The sequence below is a fragment of the Cebus imitator genome, unplaced genomic scaffold (assembly GCF_001604975.1).
Source record: "Cebus imitator isolate Cc_AM_T3 unplaced genomic scaffold, Cebus_imitator-1.0 Scaffold59, whole genome shotgun sequence".
Lineage (NCBI taxonomy): Eukaryota > Metazoa > Chordata > Mammalia > Primates > Cebidae > Cebus > Cebus imitator.
The window spans coordinates 83227-90714 of NW_016107374.1; positions in this window are offsets into that span (position 1 = coordinate 83227).

Genomic DNA, 7488 nt, shown 5'->3' on the forward strand with positions numbered 1-7488 from the left:
TGGTAAAACCCCTTCTCTACTAAAATACAAAAATTAGTCAGGTGTGGTGGTGCGTGCCTGTAATCTCAGCTACTTGGGAGACTGAGCCTGGAGAATCACTTGAACCCAGGAGGCGGAGGTTGCAGTGAGCCAAGATCGTGCCACTGCACTCCAGCCTGGGCAATAGAGGGAGACCCTGCCTCAAAAAAATATCCCAAAATCAGTGTTGACAAGGATTTGCAGAAACTGGAACCCTGGTGCCCCACTGTGGGATGTGAAACAGTAGAGCTACTGTGGAAAATAGCTTGGCAATTCCTTAAGCAATTAAACCCCCAGTTACGGGCTGGGCGCGGTGGCTCAAGCCTGTAATCCCAGCACTTTGGGAGGCTGAGGCGGGTGGATCACGAGGTCAAGAGATCGAGACCAACCTGGTCAACACGGTGAAACCCCGTCTCTACTAAAAATACAAAAAATTAGCTGGGCATGGTGGCGCGTGCCTGTAATCCCAGCGACTCAGGAGGCTGAGGCAGGAGAATTGCCTGAACCCAGGAGGCGGAGGTTGCGGTCAGCTGAGATCGCGCCATTGCACTCCAGCCTGGGTAACAAGAGCGAGACTCCGTCTCAAAAAAAAAAAAAAACCCCAGTTACCATTTGACTTAGCAGTTCCACTGCTAGGTATCTTCTCATGAGAACGGAAAGCATGTTCATACAAAAACCTAACCACGAATGTTCACGGCAGCATTATTCACAACGGCCGAAGTGTGGGAAGGGCCCAAACATCCACCAACTGATGAATGGTCAATAAACTGTGGTATATCCATACGATGAAATATTACTTGGCCATAAAAGTAACGAAGTAAGAACATATGTACGACATGGACCAACTGTAACAACATCCACAGAGATAAAAGTTGATTAACAGCTGAGGCAGGTGGAAGGCAGGTGTGGAAAGTGAGGTCTGATGGGTACAGGGTTTCTTTAAGGGTGATGCAGATGTTTTAAAATTGATTTTAGAGATGGTTGTATCACTTTGTAAATATACTCATAAGCAGTGACTTATAAATTTTAAATGAGTGAATTATATGGTATGTGAATTATATTTTTTTATTTTTTTATTTCTTTGAGACACAGTCTCGCTCTGTTGCCCAGCCTGGAGTAGAATGAGGCGATCTCGGCTCACTGCAACCTCCGCCTCCCGGGTTCAAGCAATTCTCCTGCCTCAGCCTCTCAAGTAGCTGGGATTACAGGCACAGGTTGCCATTCCCACCTAATTTTTGTATTTTTAGTAGAGACAGGGTTTTGCCATGTTGGCCAGGCTGGTCTTAAACTTCTGACCTCACACAATCCGCCTGTCTCAGCCTCCCAAAGTGCTGGGATTACAGGCATGAGCCTCCACGCCTGGCCATATTTCAATAAAGCTGTTCTTATCCAAACAAAGGCTGAGGGACAGGCCTTGGATATGAGTCCTGGCCTGGCCCCCACTGGTCAGTGACTTTCTCTGAGCCCTGTTACCTTGGTCCTTCCCTTCACTGACTCTTTCCTGCTTTACCCCTGACCTGGGGCCGTGGCTCCCATGTGGTAACTGCCTGCTCCTGTGTGCTGGCTGAGCACAGCACCATGGACCTTGAGCCCTGGGCCTCTGTGCACTAAGGTGTGCTTCCTGGCCCCAGCCCTGGCTGCTCTGGATCCCGGTGCAGCTGCCAAGCCCTCATGTGCATGCTTGCATTTGTGTCCACTCCTTTATGGTTTTGTCTCTTTGCTGTTCAGGGCCTATAAATATACACAATGCGGTATGTGTTCATCAATCTGTATCATGGAATAGCTATCATTACCTTTAAGAAAAAATTCTGTCCGGGTGAGGTGGCTCACAACTGTAATCCCAGCACTTTGGGAGGCTGAGGGAGGCGGATCACCTGAGATCAGCTCTAAACCAGCCTGGCCAACATGGCAAAACCCTGTCTCTACTAAAAATACAAAAAATTAGCCAGGCGTGGTGGTGGGCGCCTGTAATTCCAGCTACTCAGGAGGCTGAGGCAGGAGAATCATTTGAACCCAGTGGGCAGAGGGAAGGGCATCCATGTGCCCTGCATTACCCTTCCTCCAACTTCGGTGTCAGAGCATCCCTGGTAAGCAACACACCGGTGAGGGCTTTGTGTCAATCTCTCCAAGACTCTCAACCCGTGCCGGCTATGGAAATATGGATGTGTTCTAGGTAAACAGTGGGGATCCAGTGGCAAGCTCCTGCCCTGTGAGGCCCACTTTCTACTAGGACAGTGGGACACACACACACATAACCATCTACTGCTGCGCCAGGGGGCTTTGGTGAAAAACCAAGAGGCGGAGGGGACAGAGTGTGGTCAGGGAAGATGGGAAAGCCGCTTTCATGTGACACCTGGGTGGAGGCTGCCGTGAAGAAACAGCAGGAGCCACGAGGGGCAGGAGGAGGCCCTGGGACAGGGAGGGACTGTATGTCATGTAGATTTGCATTTGTAAAGGATTCCTCAGGCTGGGAAGGTCAGCTTATTCCAGGAGTTATGTTGGAACACCTGTTCCGTTCCAGGTCAGCTCCTACGTCCACAGCAGCTTCCTGGGATGAGGTTTGGAGGAAAAAAAATGCATGGCTTGTAAATTTCTCTAAACCTAGAGTGCCTGCCAAGGTCCCGGCCAAGGTCACCTCATCACTATTAACCAGGTGTGGTGGCCCAGCAAGCAGAAATGAGTCACGGGAGTGGGGAGCAGATAGCTCACCACCACCCCCATATAAATAGTGCCCTGGGGCTCTGGGATGTCAGGGAATCTGAGAAAGGGTTTAAAGGGGTTCACGTTTGTTGTGTTTGGTTGTTTGATGATTTCTTGGATGTTTCCATACCTAAATTTTAAAAATAAATAAATTAAAAATAAATTTAAAAAACCAGCCCAGGTGCAGTGGCTCATACCTGTAATCCCAGCCCTTTGGGAGGCTGAGGCAGACAGATCACAAGGTCAAGAGATCAAGACCATCCTGGCCAACATGGTGAAACCCCGTCTCTACTAAAAATACAAAAATTAGCTGGGCGTGGTGGTGTGCACCCGTAGTCCAAGCTACTTGGGAAGCTGAGGTAGGAGAAACACTTGAACTCAGGAAGCGGACGTTGCAGTGAGCTAAGATCACACCACTGCACTCCATCCTGGCGACAGAGCAAAAAACAAAAAACAGATCTTGTGGCTCTCTGTTGCTGATGTGGGAGTCCGCTGGTAGCAGCATGGTGTGTACATCTGACTGAGATAAAGCAGGGCTCAGCGCCAGCTCTGGCAGCTATAGCAGCAGGTGGTCCCACAGAGCCTCAGGTTCTTCATCTGTACAATGGGGATAATTCACTTTATCTCCAGGAATGCTGTGAACTGGGTCCCACTTGCACTTGACCGATCTGGAGGCAGGCACTATTGCCCTCTGGGAGGCACTGGGTGTTCCCTCTCAGTTTTCTGACTGAGCTCCACAGATCATTTAATGCATTCTTTTCTTTTTTCTTTTCTTTTTTTTTTTTGAGACAGGGTCTCACTATGTCACCCAGGCTGGAATGCAGTAGTGCAATCTCAGCTCACTGCAACCTCTGCCTCCAGGACTCGAGAGATTTTTCCACTTCAGCCTCCTAAGTAGCTGACACCACAGGCACATGCCACCACAGTTAGCTAATTTTTGTATTTTTTTAAGACAGGGTTTCACCAGGTTGCCCAAGCTGGTCTTGAACTCCTGAACTCAAGTGATCCCCCAGCTTTGGCCTCCCAAAGTGGGGGCTTCCCGCCCTCCCAGACCCCAGCTTCGCCCCTGCTCCTCCTGCATGCCTTAACTCATTGTGCTTCTCCCAGGCAGTCTTCCCAGCCCTGGGGCCAGGCTGACCTGTGCCAGGCACACAGAGCCACGCTGACTCTCCTTTCTGCGCTCACCACCGGCCCTCATTAAACATTCGGTTCTGGGGTGGTTGAGTTATCTGCCTCCACTGTGAACTTTATGCTGGGAAGCCCTTGTCCAGTTCTACTGGCATGATTGTGTCCTCTGCATGGGCACAGTGCCTGGTAGGGTAGGGCTGTGGACATCAACGAAGGAATGACTTTGTTCCTGTACTTTTTTTTTTTTTTGGAGGTGGATTCTCGCTCTGTCACCCAGGCTGAGTGCAGTGGCGTGATCTCGCCACACTGCAGCTTCCATGTCCTGGGTTTAAGCGATCGATTCTCCTGCCTCAGCCCCCTGAGTACCTGGGATTACAGGCGCTTGCCACCATGCCTGGCTAATTTTTGTATTTTTAGTAGAGATGGGGCTTCACCATATTGGCCAGGCTGGTCTCGAACTCCTGACCTCAAGTGATCTGCCCGCCTCAGCCTTCCAAAGTGCTGGGATTGCAGGCATGAGCCACTGCGCCCGGCCATCATGCCTACTCTTTAAGATGGGTCAGCACCATCAGGACACACCTCCGGGGGTATGATTTCCAATTTCATGGGTTTGTTTTGAGCAGGTTTTCTTCTTTTACTCTCAATGCACCAGGCTCCAAATGTGTCCCCATCCCTCACCCTCTTGTCCCCAGACCCACCTGCCTCCAGTCTGTGGCTAGGGTGAGTGAGTCACTGGTGCCTCCACCTCCCACCCCTTGGCTGAATCAGATCACCTGTCTCCTGGGCTTGCTATTTTCTCACTATTTTTTGATAGTTCTCAAATACAAAAAGGCAAACATGACACGCCCGGCAAGCTATCTAGCCTGACCTTATTGGTCTTGAAATCCCAGTTTATGGCACTCCTGAGCACTAATGGCCTCTGGCTGTGTCTTCACAGCCTGGGCACTAGGTCAGGACTCCCCATTGATCCTACTCCACCTGACCTGCGTGTGCAAAGGCCGCTCAGCTGGACTCTGAGCAGGGTAACAGAGGTCACCAGGATGGGGGCTCTTGGGGTAACTCTTCCCCAAACTCCCAAGGCTGGACATTGGGGTGGCTCCAATCCCTGAGATGGGTCAAAGCCACATTGCATCAGTGAGAAATGGCCACCTTACTGAAGACACCACAAGAGGCAGGCGCACCCTCCCCTGGGTGCTGATAGACTGGCCTGCCCTCAGCGCACTCCCGGTTTGGAGCAGAAGCCCACAACATGGCCAACGGGGTGCAAGGCGGTGAAGAGGGCAAGCTTCAGAGTCTGGGAGTCCTGTGTTCATTCCCAGGTCTGCCCCTGGCCTGCTGGATAACCCTGGCCGGCTCCTCCAGCCTCTCCGGGACTCAGTTTCCTTATCTGTAGTACAGTAGCATCACCTTGAGTGTGAAATGTGCTAATGCTAAGCAGAGTGACAGACATCCTCCTGGTGCCCAACAGAGGCAGGTCACCTGGGCAGGAACCTGTAGGGTTTAGGCCAAACCCAAGCCCGGCCTTTGGAGGCCTCCCCCTGCGTGTGATGGCCCCTGGCCCTCCAGGGGTGTGAGCAGCCCTGATTCCTGGCTGCCTGTGGAACCATCCCGGGCTGCCTGTGGAACCATCCCGGGCTAGCCTCACCTTCCTAGCCTTTTAGCTCGGTTCCACTGCCTCCTGAGGGCCACCCTCCGCTTCAGCCCAGGCTCCAGTCTGTCTTCCCTAGATGGGCAGGCTGACGCTGAGCAGGGCAGCACTGTCTTCCTGTAAGAGAAGCTCAGGCAGGACAGTCCTGCACATCCTGGAGGGTGGAACAGACTGGCTCACCCAAGTGCCCAGGGAGCAGTGCCCGCTGAGGCTGAAGCTTGCGTCATCCACGGTTCCCACATTTCCGACTCCCCCATGGAAGTGAGACCCCAAAGCCTGGGGCAGGGGAGCCTGGGGTACCCCTGCAACCCATCTGATTACCTTTCTGTACAACTGGAGCAGGTCAAGTTAGTTTTGTGGCCCTTAGTTTTCACATCTGTAAAAAGGGATACATAATACCCATTTCCAGGGGTTATTGCCTGGATCACGTGGTGAACAGAGGGATATGCGTTTTGTAATGATTAACTTATTCTCCAAATGTTTGGACCTCTTTGGGCCCAAGGAGGGCGGAGGCTGAGGGTGGAGGGCAGAGGATGGCATTCCTGGCAGCCCGTGTGCAGCTGGTGCCAGGATCCTCGCACCCCAACCCAGCATTCTAGTTTCTGATGTCAGATGGTGGTGCTGACTTCACGAGATGGGGAGTCTCAGGAGATAAGCTGGAAGGACTGGGAGAGCAAACAAGGCCAGGGGCCCAGGAAGAGAAGGGAAGAATAGATCAGAGGCCATGGAGGGGACCGTGCTAGATGGGGCTGCTGGTGCCAGGCTCTTGCTTGTGGCCAGGGCTCCATAGACAGGAGAGGCTTGGGCCCATGGCATAGATGACTCAGTGGATAGGACACTCATGGGTATGGGGTTGGACCAGCTTATGCAGAACCTCAGGAGCCAGGCAGCCCACAGGTGGGACAACCTGGCTACCCAGGGGAGTCAGTGCTGGCCGCCGCTGTACCGGATGTCTGGCTTAGCTGGCTCCAGAGCCATCAGGCCACTGGGCAGCAGCCCAAGCCTGCAGACTGGATGCAGGACAGGGGCAGGTGGCACATCAGGGCCTTACTAATTAGGACCAGAACTCCAGGCTACTGGGGCTGAGCCCATGCCCTCCGGCCTACCTGGCAGCTCAGGGCTGAGATGAGCCATGTACACAGCAGGCTAGCGACAGGCTGGGACATCAGTTGTTCTGAAGTGTCACAGGAAGTGAGGCCCTGTGGCAGCCGGGGGTGAAAGTGTCATGCAGTGAGCTGCCAGGCGACTCTGTGGCATGAAGGGACGGGATGTGGATTGAAGAAGAAGATAAACAGGTGGCTCCCAGGCAGATGTGTGGGAAGAGCATTTCGGGCAGGGTCTAAGATGGGAAAGGTGTGTCTGCCAGGGAAGAGGTGGATGAGGTTTGGGAGGTCCTCAGGCAGCCAGGGCTGGCCTCATCTGCATTTTCAAAGCTGCTGTGCCTTCACAGCCAGCTCCTGAAGGGCCCCCTGGGTCGGACCTACAGCAGGGTCCTGGCAGCTGCTCTGGGTTGATGCTGCTCGTTCCTCCCATCCGTCCAGTGCTGTGCCCAGAGTCACGGCCCTGGCCCCACAGAGGGCCTGACCCCCACGCAACCCCTCTCCCATGCAACTCAACTGCAGGACGTGCATCCTCTGGAAACCTGGTCTTCGTGACGTCACCCTCTCCCTGAGCATGAGCATGGGGTCCTGCAGTGGCCAGACCCCTCCCCAGCCTATCCTAGGACTGCAGGTCCCCTGGGTCTGCTCAGGCCGCCATAACAAAATACCTCGGACAGGGCAGGTTAACCAACAGCAATCTGTGGTCTCCCATTAACAGTCCGCAGAGGCTGCAAGTCCGAGGCCAAGGTCAATTCTTAATCCTATCTGAGTGGAGGGACAGGGTGCGCTCCTGGAGGCTACTCTCTCATTGCTCCTTCCCATGGCCACCCCGTGTACACACACCTTGGGGTCTGTGTGTGTCCACATTTCCTTTTCTTTTTTTTTTTTTTTTTT